Genomic DNA, 16870 nt, shown 5'->3' on the forward strand with positions numbered 1-16870 from the left:
ATACTGCGGTGGATAACCATCAGCACTTCAGACAACAGGACAAGTTACAGCCTGAGCATAAGCACCTGCTAGTTCGGGTTGAAATGATGTACCCACCTGAACATTTCAAAACAGCGCTCCGTAAAACATGAACGAGTAGTAACAGATATCGATTTAGATGTTTAGACATTTTTGTTAATTTGATGATGCTGTGTCTCTCGGTGGAAGTGGTCAGATTGAGGAGTAATGTCTCTTGATGATGCTTGATAGATGAACCAATTGTCACGCCTTGGTCGTAGTATATTATGTTTGTCTTCATTTATTTGGTCAGGCCAGGGTGTGACATGGGTTTTTGTGGTGCGTTTTTGTCTTAGGGTTTTGTGGGGTGTCTAGCATAGTCTATGGCTGCCTGAGGCGGTTCTCAATCAGAGTCAGGTGATTCTCGTTGTCTCTGATTGGGAACCATATTTAGGTAGCCTGGGTTTCACTGTGTGTTTGTGGGTGATTGTTCCTGTCTCTGTGTTTGTTGTCACAAGATAGGCTGTATAGGTTTTCGCGTTACGTTTGTTGTTTTGTATTTGTTCGTTTGTTCTTCTTCATTAAAGAACATGAGTAACCACCACACTGCATTTTGGTCTGCTCCTCTTTCAACAGACGAACGCCGTTACACCAATGTTCCAACCACATTCCCATCTGGGCAAAATCATCTTGGCGGAGTTAAAACAAGTGTTAGCATGCAATCCACAAGCATGCCTGTAGTTATGTTGACCTGTACAACATACAGTCTCAACGAGTCTCAGATCGGCTGGTTTGGCTTGTTCATGGAAGGGACAGCAGTGTTGCCGGTATCTACGTCCATAGCTTCTTCTTTCACCAGGTCCCGGGAGTGATGGTGGTCGATGGCCTAGTCACAGCGGTTGACCACGGTCTGGTCTGTAGCCTGGTATATCTCCCATCACTCGGTACGATGCCACAAAGTGTCCGCCGGAGAGCTGCGGCAGCCGGATGTGGGCTGCTGGAGTGAGAGCCTTGTGCTGCATCCACTTTAGGTCACGGGCCGAAGACAAAGACAGCTGCTGTGCTTTCCCCAACAGGTGTAGAAAAATCTTATTTCACCCACCTTGTATTACCTATTTGCCCAAAACCTCATGAGAGGTGATATTTGTTACCACAAACAATCTTATATGTCATTAGCTGATTTCCTACCTGCTGTTCTGTGACAGGGCCATGATGTGTATTGGCCGCTTGGTCATAGGGGCTAGCTTAGAGATGGTGTAGAGGCCTGGGGAGCGCTGGGTCCTTCACATACCTGAGGGAGGGGCAGCCTGGGGTGGGGCAGCCTCAGGGTGGTAGGGGGAGAGCCCTGCATGTGCATTTCAGCAAAGCTGCTGTTGTTGTTACCCAGCTTACCCAGAGAGGCACTGACTGGAGATGAGGAAGAGAGGATGAGTCGTGTGGGAGGGAGGGAGGAGAAAGGTTAGAGGAGTGTGTATGACAAACGATAGGGATCTCTATCAATGTGGGACAAGCAGGCATCACAGAAAAAGGAAGAAGTGGAATAGTTAGTAGTTCACTTACTGGGTAAGAGGAAACATTGTTCACTCCGAATCGGTGCACTTCACACCCAATTTGGGCACATGCCCTTGAGAGGCATGGTGGAGACACTGTGGCCCAGCCCCTGGGGGTGCAAGTCTTGGTCCCACCAGGGCCAATAGGGCTGAGACAGAACAGTCCCGGAGGGTGACACTCAGACAGTACAGAGGGCTCCTTATCTTTGGTCGCACTGCAGCGGTCACCCTACGACTCCAGCTACACAGACATCATAGTTTAACATCAGCATGTGGTAGAGCAGGGGGGTCAAACTCAATTCCTGGAGGGCCATGTGTTTGCAGGTTTTGGTTGTGTCCTTTCAATGTGTCAAATGAAGACACGAGGGGAGTTCCTAACTAGTCAATGGCCTTAATTGATTAATCAAGTACAAGGTAGCGAAAACTTGCAGACACTCGGCCCTCTATAAATTGAGTTTGATACCCCTGTGGTACAGCTCTCAAGCATCCATTCACTTCTCCAATGGGGGTTGAATAAGAATTGATGGCATTGTTTGTCTAGTGGCTAGACATGTCTGTCCCTATGTGTTGCCCATGTGTGTTGCTGTCTATGTTCCTCTCTACATTTCTAGATTAGTATATCTGGACTAACGATTGAACATTTCTGGGGGCACTCTAAAAGTTATGAATTCTGAGATTGTAAATATGCACCTCTGGGAATATTAATGTGCGTTGAATTACTTTTAAGTGACCAAACGTATGTGTTAGCATTTATGGGCTATTAAAATAGCACGTGTGTTTGGATTTATGGATAAGCCTATATAAGGCGTGGGTCAACCTTTAATAGAAAACATGGTATTTGCACGTTTACAGTAATGGGATGTTTGAAGGAAATGTTGTTGGGCTTTTTATTAAAGAAACATGTTGTTTTACTGTTGTTAAATTGCAGTCTAAAGAATAATAAGTACTAACCTTTGAACCTGTATAATCTGACATCTTTCAAATAGCTGCTCAGGTATTTATATATGCCTGTCTGTGTACAGCATATACAGTGGGGCAAAAAAGTATTTAGTCAGCCACCAATTGTGCAAGTTCTCCCACTTAGAAAATCACATTGTAGGATTTTTAAGGAATGTATTTGCAAATTATGGTGGAAAATAAGAATTTGGTCAATAACAAAAGTTTATCTCAATACTTTGTTATATACCCTTTGTTGGCAATGAGAGGTCAAAAGTTTTCTGTAAGTCTTCACAAGGTTTTCACACACTGTTGCTGGTATTTTGGCCCATTCCTCCATGCAGATCTTCTCTAGAGCAGTGATGTTTTGGGGCTGTTGCTGGGCAACACGGACTTTCAACTCCCTCCAAAGATTTTCTATGGGGTTGAGATCTGGAGACTGGCTAGGTCACTCCAGGACCTTGAAATGCTTCTTACGAAGCCACTCCTTCGTTGCCCGGGCGGTGTGTTTGGGAAAGACCCAGCCACGGGCATCTTCAATGCGGCAGGGTTGAAGGGGCGGCAGGGTAGCCTAGTGGTTAGAGCGTTGGACTAGTAGGTCCCTTTGCAGAAAAACAGCCCCAAAGCATGATGTTTCCACCCCCATGCTTCACAGTAGGTATGGTGTTCTTTGGATGCGACTCAGCATTCTTTGTCCTCCAAACACGACGAGTTGAGTTTTTACCAAAAAGTTATATTTTGGTTTCATCTGACCATATGACATTCTCCCAATCTTCTTCTGGATCATCCAAATGCTCTCTAGCAAACTTCAGACGGGCCTGGACATGTACTGGCTTAAGCAGAGGGACACGTCTGGCACTGCAGGATTTGAGTCCCTGGTGGCGTTGTGTGTTACTGATGGTAGGCTTTGTTACTTTGGTCCCAGCTCTCCGCAGGTCATTCACTAGGTCCCCCCGTGTAGTTCTGGGATTTTTGCTCACCGTTCTTGTGATCATTTTGACCCCACGGGGTGAGATCTTGCATGGAGCCCCAGATCGAGGGAGATTATCAGTGGTCTTGTATGTCTTCCATTTCCTAATAATTGCTCCCACAGTTGATTTCTTCAAACCAAGCTGCTTACCTATTGCAGATTCAGTCTTCCCATTCTGGTGCAGGTCTACAATTTTGTTTCTGGGGTCCTTGACAGGTATTTGGTCTTGGCCATAGTGGAGTTTGGAGTGTGACTGTTTGAGGTTGTGGACAGGTGTCTTTTATACTGATAACAAGTTCAAACAGGTGCCATTAATACAGGTAACGAGTGGAGCACAGAGGAGCCTCTTAAAGAAGAAGTTACAGGTCTGTGAGAGCCAGAAATCTTGCTTGCTTGTAGGTGACCAAATACTTATTTTCCACCATAATTTGCAAATAAATTCATTAAAAATCCTACAATGTGGTTTTCTGGATTTTTTTCCCTCATTTTGTCTGTCATAGTTGAAGTGTACCTATGATGAAACTTACAGGCCTCTTTCATCTTTTTAAGTGGGAGAACTTGCACAATTGGTGGCTCTCTAAATAGTTTTTTTGCCCCACTGTATGCATAGTACCGTACACAGTTGACTACTGATAAGTGCACTTCGGATAAGTGTACATTTGGAAAAGTGCTCACCTTGGCAGCCATGTTGCTTATGTATTGCCGTGAGTCAGTCTTGACAACAGGTGGCACTGTGACGTCTTTATAGAAGGGCATTCCCTTGAGGAGCTGGTACACCTGGTATACGATGCCCAGGTCTCTGAGCAGGCTGGCTCTCAGCTGCAGCCCCCTGAGACGAGGAGGCAATGCAATGTTATTGATCAGGTAACAGAACATTGTTTTTTGGGGGGAGGGGATTGAGGTGACCATAGGACACAGCAGCAGGCAGAAGACAGTACTCACATCGGGATGGGGCAGAAGGGCACTTTGTGGATTTTACCCTTCAGGTCCAGTCTCTGACACCTCCTCTGGCTCTGTTTCTCATGCGGCTCCTGCAACTGATCTCTGCACAGAGAAATGACACAAACATCCCTGCTATGTGTATAGTCTATCCAGTAAACCTGCATGCACACATTATGCACGGCACTGAGGTTGGAACTGACGTGTGGGTGATGTGTGTGTGTCTACCTGGTGCACCTCTCTCTGGCCTTGGTGGCAGCAGTCTGTTGGAAGAGGGAGCTGCTGTGTTTGAGGTACTTGTCGTACTCCTCCCCTCCCGGGCAGGGGAAGATCCTGCGGAAGCCGCCCAGGTAGCTCAAGGCTACGAGGACCAGCTGCTACTGGCTCTGCTCCTTTCTCCTGGAGCACAGAGGACATTGGAATGGGCTTGGTAAAATTACATTTTCTTTGTGCTACTTTTTCATTTTATGTTTGGATATTTGGGTATGACTCAGCGGAGACTATTATGAGTCCGTGCAGATTGGACCATAAAACTCATAACAGCAGACTATATTATGACTAAGTCAAGGCAGACTATTATGACTCAGAGCAGCAGACTATTATGACTCAGAGCAGCACACTCTATTATGACTCAGAGCAGCAGACTATTATGACTCAGAGCAGCAGACTATTATGACTCAGAGCAGCAGACTATTATGACTCGAGCAGCAGACTTTCATGTCTCGAGCAGCAGACTATTATGACTCGAGCAGCTGACTCAAGAGCTACAGACAATTATGACTCAAGAGCAGCAGACTATTATGACTCAGAGCAGCAGATTATTATGACTCGAGCAGCAGACTATTATGACTCAGAGAAGCAGACTATTATGACTCAGAGCAGCAGACTTTCATGACTTGAGCAGCAGACTATTATGACTCAAGAGCAGCAGACTCAGAGCAGCAGACTTTCATGACTCGAGCAGCAGACTATTATGACTCAAGAGCTACAGACAATTATGACTAAGTCAAGGCAGACTATTATGACTCAGAGCAGCAGACTATTATGACTCAGAGCAGCAGACTATTATGACTCAGAGCAGCAGACTATTATGACTCAGAGCAGCAGACTATTATGACTCGAGCAGCAGACTATTATGACTCAGAGAAGCAGACTATTATGACTCAGAGCAGCAGACTTTCATGACTCGAGCAGCAGACTATTATGACTCAAGAGCAGCAGACTCAGAGCAGCAGACTTTCATGACTCGAGCAGCAGACTATTATGACTCAAGAGCTACAGACAATTATGACTAAGTCAAGGCAGACTATTATGACTCAGAGCAGCAGACTATTATGACTCAGAGCAGCAGACTATTATGACTCAGAGCAGCAGACTATTATGACTCAGAGCAGCAGACTATTATGACTCGAGCAGCAGACTATTATGACTCAGAGCAGCAGACTATTATGACTCAGAGCAGCAGACTTTCATGTCTCGAGCAGCAGACTATTATGACTCGAGCAGCTGACTCAAGAGCTACAGACAATTATGACTCAAGAGCAGCAGACTATTATGACTCAGAGCAGCAGATTATTATGACTCGAGCAGCAGACTATTATGACTCAGAGAAGCAGACTATTATGACTCAGAGCAGCAGACTTTCATGACTCGAGCAGCAGACTATTATGACTCAAGAGCAGCAGACTATTATGACTCAAAAACGACTAAAACAGGCTTACATTGGCCAGTTTCATCATGATTTTCAAAAACATTGTTTGTGATACGCATGTAAAATGCATATCAAACATCCTTCCTCCCAATGAAGTTTCTATGTGAGAATTGCCAGAACAATCTGAGATATTTCCGGGAGTTCCTAGCGTGGAATCACCCTATTATGACTCAGTGCTATGACTCCATAACATCCATGTGCTGTGACTCTACCATGACTCAGTGAAGTGACTACAATGACTGTGCTGTGACTCTATTGTGACTGAAGTTTTGCAAGGTCGTCACCACACTTGTCTCCTTGGAGCGGACGTGCTGCAGCCAGTCGCTGATCCTGCGCCTCTTCCTCGGTGGCTTTGTGTCGGTCACAGGCCCCCAGATTAATCAGCACCAGCGTGTCATACAGCAGCCTGTCCTTCACCTCTCTGTCCAGCCTGGGGTCTGTGGTGAAGCTAATGGAGTGGTTGATCTCCACACACAAATACACAAGTACATCACACTCTACAAATACATGAGCAAGTGAGCGTGTGTGGTCTCACCTCTATCAGCCAGGGCTTGAGGTGGTGGTTGATGAGCACGTCGAAGCCCAGGATCTCGAAGTAGGCCCCGGTGGCATTGTTGGAGGTGGCGTAGTGCAGGAAGCAGATGCGGTAGCTGTGGCGGAGCACTGAGTGGGCTGAGACCAGAGCCTTGATCGCCTCATCCTCGATGTCGGCCCACAGCTTCCCCGTGTCACAGTGCATCGTCTCCAGGAGACGGGTCGGCGTCAACAACTTCCTGTAGGGAGCGGGAGAGAGACAGACAGAGGGGAGAGACAGAGAAAGACAGACAGCGAGCGAGGCAGCAAGAGAAAGACCATTCAAACAGTCAGACAGGAATGTCGCCACATACAGTATTGGTTGTGCATCGTGTCATAGACCTGTTCCAATGCCCTTGCCTCGTCTTGCGAACACTTTTAACCGTCACAATGTTGTCTGTGTGTACACTGTAGACACACATTCATTTTCACTTAATCCCCACTGTTAAGGTTCTAGAAGTTAGTTTTGTTTGGGAGGCTATGATAAGCTCAACATACCAAGGCAGTGATAAAATATGAGTGGCAGTATATCAGCCTCCTGAGTCGTGACACATGCTGCAAATAAGATTGGCTGCTTGGCCTGCTGACAAGCCTGGCTGTGGCTCTTGCATACTGATACAAGTATGGCGCGGGGGACCTGGGCCGGAGATGGCCATAAGTCTCAGAGTGAGACATGACTGACAGCTCTGAGTCGTTGCTTTTAGACTGACATAAATTGATCCAGCAGCTTCATTCTGACACAGGTCGCGTAAGCATGCTCTCAGTTTTGTGACAGACAGGGTTTTCTCGAGTGGATTGAGCTGTTATCCTAATGAGAGGGAAACATATATAATTTATACCTAAAATAATATAAGTTGTGCTTGCCTTTCCCTTCCTGGAACCAAGCACTAGTACATGTCCACGCTAGAGGAAAGTGTCAAATACAGCATCAGAGAGAAAGCCCAGGAAGACCCGTGTCAATAGATCACCTTTCGATGCCAGCGTTCTCATCCCAAACAAAGTTCTCACTTTGTTTGTTAATGGCGTAGGTGGTCAGGTGCATGAAAGAGGCCAGTGTGTGAGATAGAGACTGTGTCGAAGAGGAACTTAGAAACCAGGAGTACTTTCACAGTGCTTGCATGTTGGGCATTGTTGCTAAGTCTTTTATGACAGAGCTAGTAAAACGTTAGCTTGAGTCATCAATGGGGCCATATCACTGGTAAAAAAATAAAAAAAACACTGTTTGAGAGGCTCAAGATTGATCACACCCATTGTAGGTCTGAGTTCAAGGACAGATGTCTATCTTATCTAAGTCCGTCTGCCTGCGTGTCTGTGTTTGATTGTGTTCCTGTCTGTCTCTGTCCTCTTGAACACGCTTACAACAGACGGACGATATGCAACATGTCAATACCGACAGAAAACAAATGTTACCATGTCTATGGTCCCTAACAAAACTACACAGTATGAACACGATAGACCAATGGCATTGTGTACATCTCATGTTTATTTCAATGTTAAACATGTTGCCCTCTCATTCCCCCTTCTGTGGTTGTGCCCATTGTGCCGTGCCACACCACGTTGTTGCGGGTGGGGTTGTAGCGGCTGGTGCAGAAGCGGGCCAGCCGCTCCTTATACAGGAAGATACGGAAGGGGTCGAAGACGTCACCAGCACGTAGATGCGTAGGTCAAACTTGAAGCCGTCAATGACCAATGGCTGTTTGTGGTGGCAGAGGGAGACAAGAACAACAAATAAGAATGGCTAAGACAAAAAGTAGAATATCTGGAAATTATGACAAGATAGGTTGAGAAAATTGCTGTTCTGCTTTACCCTGACAACTCAGTTAATGGATATGATAGATTATACTCAGTAATATTGAATACAATGGGAACAGGAGCAACATACATCTCAGCGGTTCCCAAAGTTTTCCGTTCTGGGGACCACCAAATCAGTCAAAAGCTTTTGTGGACCACCATTCGCGGAGTTGCAGTATTTTAAATAAATACCATTTAGAGTCAATTTTATCAATGAATGTAACAGTATAAAGGCCAATTATTATTATTATTATAATGATAAACAATCTGCATTGTGAAACGTTATGTAAAATTGCTTATTATACCATTAATAATCACAGCTGCATCTTTTTCTTCACATCTTCTTGTAAATGCAGTACAATAAAAAAAATTAAAAGGTCAACAGCCAAAGTTCATCCTGCTCCTATTCTACTTTCATAGATGATTTAGATCAGGGGTTCCCAACCATTTTCCCCCAGGGGCCCCTTTTTCACATGTAAAAAAAAATGGAATTTAAAAATGTTGTTTATTTAGATAGAGTATATTAAATAAAACACCAGCTTGAATTTGCAGAAGTGGGCTGGCCCGCTTCTGCACCAGCCACAATTTGAAGGACCTAGGAAAATGTTCGTTTGAAGCTCATTTCCTGAAAGACTCATTACATATTTTGGTAGGCTATTTAATGACAATAATAATAATGGTAATAATAATAATAAAAATCATCATCATCATGAAAAAAAATTATAATAAGGAAGGTAAAGTCAAGACCCGATTTCCCCAAATGTTATTCTGCTACCAAGCACAGGGAGTGAACATTTAATAAAAACAAAACAAAGTCAGCGTCTGGATAGGGGAAACAAAACTATAGCCCTGACCTTCTTTTCCTCTAGTCCACAATCATCTCCTTTGTGTTGATCATGTGGAAGGAGATGTTGCTGTCCTGGCACCACACTGGCAGGTCTCTGACCTCCTCCCTATAGGCTGTCACATCATTGTCGGTGATCAGGCCTACCACTGTTGTGTCGTCGGCAAACCTAATGATGGTGTTGGAGTCGTTTCTGGCCATGCAGTCATGATTGAACAGGGAGTACAGGAAGGGACTGAGCACACACCCCTGAGGGGCCCCTGTGTTGAGGACAAGCGTGGCAGATGTATTGTTACCTACCCTTACCATGGGTCAGTAGTCATTTAGGCAGGTTACCTTAGTATTCTTGGGCACAGGGACTATGGTGGTCTGCTTGAAACCTGTTGGTATTACAGACTCTGACAGGGAGAGGATGAAAATGTCAGTGAAGACACTTGCCAGTTGGTCAGCGCATGCTCGGAGTACACGTCTTGGTAATCCGTCTGGGTGGCCCGTCAGGAAGTCCAGGATCCAGTTTCAGAGGGAGGTGTTTAGTGTTTAGTTAGTGGTTTTACTGTTTGCTTATGGCCGTATACACCTCATTGAGTGCGGTCTTAGTGCCAGCATCGGTTTGTGGTAGTAAATAGACAGCTACGAAGAATATAGATGAAAACTATCTTGGTAGATAGTACAGTCTACAGCTTATCATGAGATACTCTACCTCAGGCAAGCAAAACTTTGAGACTTCCTTAGATATCGTGCACCAGCTGTTGTTTACAAATATACATAGACCGCCACCCTATGTCTTTACCAGAGGCTGCTGTTCTATCCTGCCGATACAGTGTATTGCCCGCCAGCTGTATGTTATTCAAATCAAATCCAATTTTATTGGTCACATACACATGGTTAGTAGATGTTAATGTGAGTGTAGCGAAATGCGTGTGCTTCTAGTTCTGACTACGCAGTAATATCTAACAAGTAATCTAACAAATTCACAACAACTACCGTATACACACAAATAGACAAAAATGTAAAGGGATGAACAGAATATGTACATATAAATATATGGATGAGCGATGGCGTGCGGCATAGGCAAGATGCAGTAGATGGTGTAGAATAAAGTACATACATATGAGATGAGTAATGTAGGATATGTAAACATCATTAAAGTAGTGTTATCTAAAGTGACTAGTGATACCTTTATTAAGTCCATTTATTGAAGTGGCCAGAGATTTGAGTCTGTATGTTGGCAGCAGCCTCTCTATGTTAGTGATGGTTGTTTGACAGTCTGATGGCCTTGAGATAGAAGTTGTTTTTCAGTCTCTCGGTACCAGCTTTGATGCACCTGTACTGTCTTCGCCTTCTGGATGATAGCGGGGTGAACAGGAAGTGGCTCGGGTGGTTGTTGTCCATGATGATCTTTTTGGCCTTCCTGTGACATCGGGTGCTGTAGGTGTCCTGGAGGGCAGGTAGTTTGCCCCCGGTGATGAGTTGTGCAGACCGCACTACCCTCGGGAGAGCATTACAGTTGAGGGCGGTGCAATTGTCGTACCAGGCAGTGATACAGCCCGACAGGATGCTCTCGATTGTGCATCTGTAAAAGTAGTGTTTAAGATGACAAGCCAAATTTCTTTAGCCTTCTTCACCACGCTGTCTGTGTGGGTGGACCATTTCAGTTTGTCCGTGATGTGTATGCCGTGGAACTTAAAACTTTCCACTACTGTCCCGTCTATGTGGACGGGGGAGAGGGGGTGCTCCCTCTGCTGTATCCTGTAGTCCACAACCATCTCCTTTGTTTTGTTGACATTGAGTGAGAAGTTATTTTCCTGACACCACACTCCGAGGGCACTCACCTCTTCCCTGTAGGCCGTCTCGTCATTGCTGGTAATCAGGCCTACCACTGTAGTGTCGTCTGCAAACTTGATGATTGAGTTGGAAGTATGCATGGCCACGCAGTCATGGGTGAACAGGGAGTACAGGAGGGGGCTGAGAACGCACCCTATGGGGCCCCAGTGTTGAGGATCAGCAAGGTGGAGATGTTTTATTACCTTCACCACCTGGGGGCAGGCCGTCCAGGACCCAGTTGACGAGTTTGGAGGGTACTATGGCGTTAAATGCTGAGCAGTAGTCAATGAACAACATTCTTACATAGGTATTCATCTTGTCCAGATGGGATAGGGCAGTGTGCAGTGTGATGGCGATTGCATCGTCAGTGGACCTATTGGGGAGGTAAGCAAATTGGAGTGGGTCTAGGGTATCAGGTAGGGTGGAGGTGATATGATCCTTGACTAGTCTCTCAAAGCACTTCATGATGAGAGAGGTGAGTGCAATGGGGCGATTGTCATTCAGTTCAGTTACCTTAGCTTTCTTGGGAACAGGAACAATGGTGGCCATCTTGAAGCATGTGGGGTCAACAGACTGGGATAGGGATTGGTTGAATATGTCCGTAAACACACCAGCCAGCTGATCTGCGCATGCTCTGACGACGCGGCTGGGGACGCAGTTCGGGCCGGCAGCTTTGCGATGGTTAACACGTTTAAATGTTTTACTCATGTTGGCCACGGAGAAGGAGAGCCCACAGGCTTTGGTAGCAGGCCGTGTCAGTGGCACTGTATTGTCCTCAAAGCTAGCAAAGAAGTTGTTTAATTTGTCTGGGAGCAAAACGATGTCCGTGACGTGGCTGGTTTTCTTTTTGTAATCCATGATTGACTGTAGACCCTGCCACATACGTCTCGTGTTTGAGCTGTTGAATTGCGACTCTACTTTGTCTCTGTACTGACGCTTTGCTTGTTTGATTGCCTTGCAGAGGAAACAGCTGCACTGTTTGTATTTGGTCATGTTTCCGGTCGCCTTGCCATGATTAAAAGCAGTGGTTCGCGCGTCCAGTTTTGCGAATGCTGCCATTAATCCACGGTTTCTGGTTAGGGAAGGTTTTAAAAGTCCCAGCGGGTACGACATCTCTGATGCACTTGCTAATGAACTCACTCACCGAGTCAGCTATACATCAATGTTGTTATCTGATGCTATCTGGAACATAACTCAGTCCACTTGATTGAAGTAATCTTGAAGCGTGGAGTCCGATTGGTCAGACCAGAGTTGTATTGACCTGAGCACGGGCGTTTCCTGTTTCAGTTTCTGTCTATAGGCTGGGAGCAACAAAATTGATTCATGGTCAGATTTGCTGAAGGTAGGGCGCGGGAGGGCTTTGTATGCATCGCAGAAGTTCAAGTAGCAATGATCCAGAATTCTGCCAGCTCGTAGTTCGTCCACTTATTATCCAGCGATTGTATGTTGGCCCATAGTACCGATGGCAAAGGTAGATTAGCCATTTGTCACCTAATCTTTACAAGGCACCCCGATCTCCTTCAGCGATATCTGTCTCTTTCCCCTGCAATTGACGGGGATGAGGGCCTTGTCGGGTGTCTGGAGTAAATCCCTCTCGTCCGACTCATTAAAGAAACATTCTTTGTCTAGTTCAAGGTATGTAATCTCTGTTCTGATGTCCAGAAGCTCTTTTTGGTCATAAGAGATGGTAGCAGCAACATTATGTACAAAATAAGTTACAAAGCCATTTTACAGCTTGTTTCTAGCCTAAAGCATTGCAGATATTTTTGTTACTTTAGATCTGTATAAACAATTGAGAACTGTAAATTGTTTTATAGTTTTTTTTAATCAAAGGTCCCACATCCCCCCACAAAATGGTAGCATCCCATATGTTGGGAACCCTTGACTTAGATAACAAATAGACAGCCGTATCAAATTTCAAAGTCCACTGCAGGGTACAGGGCCAATTGTGTCCGTCTCCCCTCTAAGAAAGAGTTTGGGATTTCCATTCACAGACATCATGCAATTAAAGGATAAGGGTATATTATCTAATGTAAAAGGTGTATCAATCTAGCCTGGTTAAACCAGATTGAATGGTGAGCAGGGAATAAAAGGAACACCGGCCACCTGCCAAATGCAGGTAGATTTTGGCATTGTTGGGTAAGATGTCTATTTCACCAGCCACGTGTGCAGTTGGTCAGTGCGAGCATTTCATTTGTGAATAAAAATAGTCAAGTATGATCACATTTATAGTAAAATAAATGCTGCAGCAGCTGTTTTGAAAGTTTTTGCACCGTTTTGTTTCATAGCTGATAAATTAATTGCAGAGAGTCAAAGAAATACAAATCCTATATAGCCCACTCCACTTCGTACTGCAACACTGCCTGGTTGGGAGCTATGCACACGTGAAAAGCTGAGTGAAAGATACCTTTTTTTAGAAGCGCTGCACATAGGCATAAAAATGGGTCTAATTTACTTGAAAGGAAAGTCTACTGAATTGAGACTTTGTCCTTGTGCTATTTGCTAATTTACATTGTTTTGTTCACAAGCTAAGTTGTTTTTCTATGTTTGAAATGATAGGGAAGCTAAAGACCACTTCCACTAATCAGACTTAATCTCACAGGCACAAACATGATTTGAGTCTCGCTACCACAGTCACAGTAGCACAGTAACTCTCTTTGCATCTATGATATTTTGGTTAAGACTTAGGTCACAAAAAATATTATTTAAGCAATAAGGCCCGAGGGGGTGTGGTATATGGGTGGCAGGTAGCCTAGTGGTTAGAGTGTTGGACTAGTAACCGAAAGGTTGCAAGATCGAATCCCCATGCTAAAAGGTATAAATCTGTTGTTCTGCCCCTGAAAAAGGCAGGTAACCCACTGTTCCTAGGCTGTCATTGAAAATAACTGACTTGCCTAGTTCAATAAAGGTATAAATAAAATATGGCCAATATACCACAGCTAAGGGCTGTTCTTGCGTACGACGCAACGCAGAGTGCCTGGACACAGCCCTTAGCCGTGGTATATTGACCATATATCACAAACCCCAGAGGTGCCTTATTACTATTACAAACTGGTTACCAACATAAGTAGAGCAGTCAAAATAAATGCTTTGTCGTACCCGCAGTATACGGTCTGACATACAGCATTCAGGGCTCAAACCACCCAGTTTATGGTGTAATTTTAGTGGCCCAAAAATATTTTGGCTGGTAAAAAAATCTGAGTTGCTAGATTTTTTTTATCTACTGGCCACAGTGACTAGTCGACCAAAAAGTACATTTTATGCCCTGATGGTGAGCGCAACATTCAGTTTAACTAGGCTAGTGCCAATTGACTAATGGGAGCATCATGACTCCACCGAGAGGCACCAGGTGCGGGGGAAGATGTTGTACTCCTTGGGGAAACTCTTCAGCATGCAGTTCATGTTGCGAGCCAGCATGTACTTCCTGCTCAGCTCCATCATGCAAGGGAAGTGTCTTCTGTCTTCACAGCTTCTGTCAGGCCCACAAGAAAAAATACTATAGTTTACTGTTGTTTAAATTCTGTAGTATTACTAGTTAAAAAAGCATTGTGTTTATGCAGACTGTAGTATACTGTAGTATTTATTACTGTTTTTGCAAATATTAAAAGAAGTATGCTATAGTATTTACAGTTTACTATAGTATAAATAGAACAGCTGCCTCCGGTAAGAAAAGGGGTGGCGGTCTGTGTCTATTTGTAAAAACAGCTGTTGCACGCAATCTAATATTAGATATTAAGGAAGGTTTTGCTCGCCTGAGGTAGAGTACCTCACGATAAGCAGTAGGTTACACTATTTACCTACAGAGTTTTCATCTATATTTTTCGTAGCAGTCTATTTACAACCACAAATCAATGCTGGCACTAAGACCACACTCAATGAGCTGTCCACGGCCATAATCAAACAAGAAAATGCTCACCTAGAGGTGGCGCTCCTAGTGGCCGGGGACTTAATGCAGGGAAACTGACATCCGTTGTACCTAATTTCTACCAGCATGCTACATATGCAACCAGAGGGAAAAAAACTCTAGACCACCTTTACTCCACACACAGAGACGCATACAAAGCTCTCCCTCGCCCTCAATTTGGCAAATCTAACCATAACTCTATCCTCCTGATTCCTGCTGACAAGCAAAAACTAAATCGGGAAGCACCAGTGACTCGCTCAATGAGGAAGTGGTCAGATGAAGCAGATGCTAAGCTACAGGACTGTTTTGCTAGCACAGACTGGAATATGTTCCAGGATTCTTCCGATGGCATTGAGGAGTACACCACATCAGTCACTGGCTTCACCAATAAGTGCATTGATGACGTTGTCACCACAGTGACCGTGCGTACATACCCCAACCAGAAGCCATGGATTACAGGCAACATCAGCATTGAGCTAAAGGGTAGACTTCCCGCTTTCAAGAAACGGGACTCTAACCCGTACGCTTATAAGAAATCCCGCTATGCCCTCCAATGAACCACCAAACAGGAAAAGCATCAATACAGGACTAAGATTGAATTGTACTACAACCGGCTCTGACACTCATCAGATGCCGCAGGGCTTGCAAAATATTACGTACTATAAAAGGGAAGCACAGCCGTGAGCTGCTCAGTGACATGAGCGAAACCAGACAAGCTAAGTAAATTCCATGCTCGCTTCAAGGCAAGCAACACTGAAGCATGCATGAGAGGATAAGCTGTTCAGGACAAGTGTGTGATCACAAACTCCGTAGCCAATGTGAGCAAGACCTTTATCAGGTCAACATTCACAAGGCCGCAGTGCCAGACAGATTACCAGGATGTGTACTCCGAACATGCGCTGACCAACTGGAAAGTGTCTTCACTGACATTTTTAACCTGTCCCTGACCGAGTCTGTAATAACAACTGTTACGTTCCCCAGTTTCTGTGTTATGAATTTGTAAGTGTTTGAATGTGTGTATTTCAGGAAATGGCTTCCTGAAGTCCAAAGCAGCTGATTGATCGGCCCCATTGCAGATTGGAGCTCTGACCCCGCCCTCTCGTCAGGAGATACAGCTACTGCAATTACCAACTTCTTCTGCAGCTTGAAAAGCCAGTGTTCCTTTGAGCAGAGAGAGTTTCTTTGATGTCCTGTGTTGGTTGTTGCCCAGACAGTTTTTGTAAAGTATTTTGTAGCCGGTCCTGCTGAGGTATGTTTATGTCAAAAGGACTGTGTTTTTGATTGAAATTGTTCACTTTACGTTAGTAATTATTGTTTTTGTTCCCAGGGGGGGAAGGGGAAGGCACCTTGGGAGTGCTTAGGCAAGAGGCCTGCGGGAATATACCTACCAGTAGTATGTACTCTGTCTATGCAGACTAGGTAAGACCTGGGCGGACCACCCCCTGCATTTTGGTTAGGTGGCGTTAAGAATAGGTAACCAGTGGTAGGTAGGTAAGGCAGGAGAGGGGACTCTAACGTTTACATTCTTTGCTTTGGTTCCGTCCAGTTCCTTTTCCCCACATTACCGTGTTAAATAAATTCCCAGTAAACAGTAATATTCTCTGCCTCTGTCATCCTTAAACGCACCTACAATCACATACAACTTTCAGTCCACAGGGAGTTGAGTGTCACAGGGTGTTGCCTTCCCTCCTCCAAGAGGCGTGCGTAACACCAACATGTTTCAAGCAGACCACCATAGTCCCTGTGCCAAAGAACACCAAGGTAACCTGCCTAAATGACTAACAAACCGTAGCACTCACGTCTGTAGCCATGAAGTGCTTTGAAAGGCAAA

At 44.9% G+C, this 16870-nt stretch overlaps 1 pseudogene; it reads right to left on the minus strand.

Annotated features, from left to right (window-relative positions):
* Nucleotides 1-887: 887 nt before the first annotated feature.
* Nucleotides 888-14573, minus strand: LOC149979360 (tubulin polyglutamylase ttll6-like; annotated as a pseudogene).
* Between the last annotated feature and the right edge of the window lie 2297 nt (nucleotides 14574-16870).

The sequence above is a fragment of the Oncorhynchus mykiss genome, chromosome 12, assembly GCF_057628025.1.
Source record: "Oncorhynchus mykiss isolate SJ-2025 chromosome 12, ASM5762802v1, whole genome shotgun sequence".
Lineage (NCBI taxonomy): Eukaryota > Metazoa > Chordata > Actinopteri > Salmoniformes > Salmonidae > Oncorhynchus > Oncorhynchus mykiss.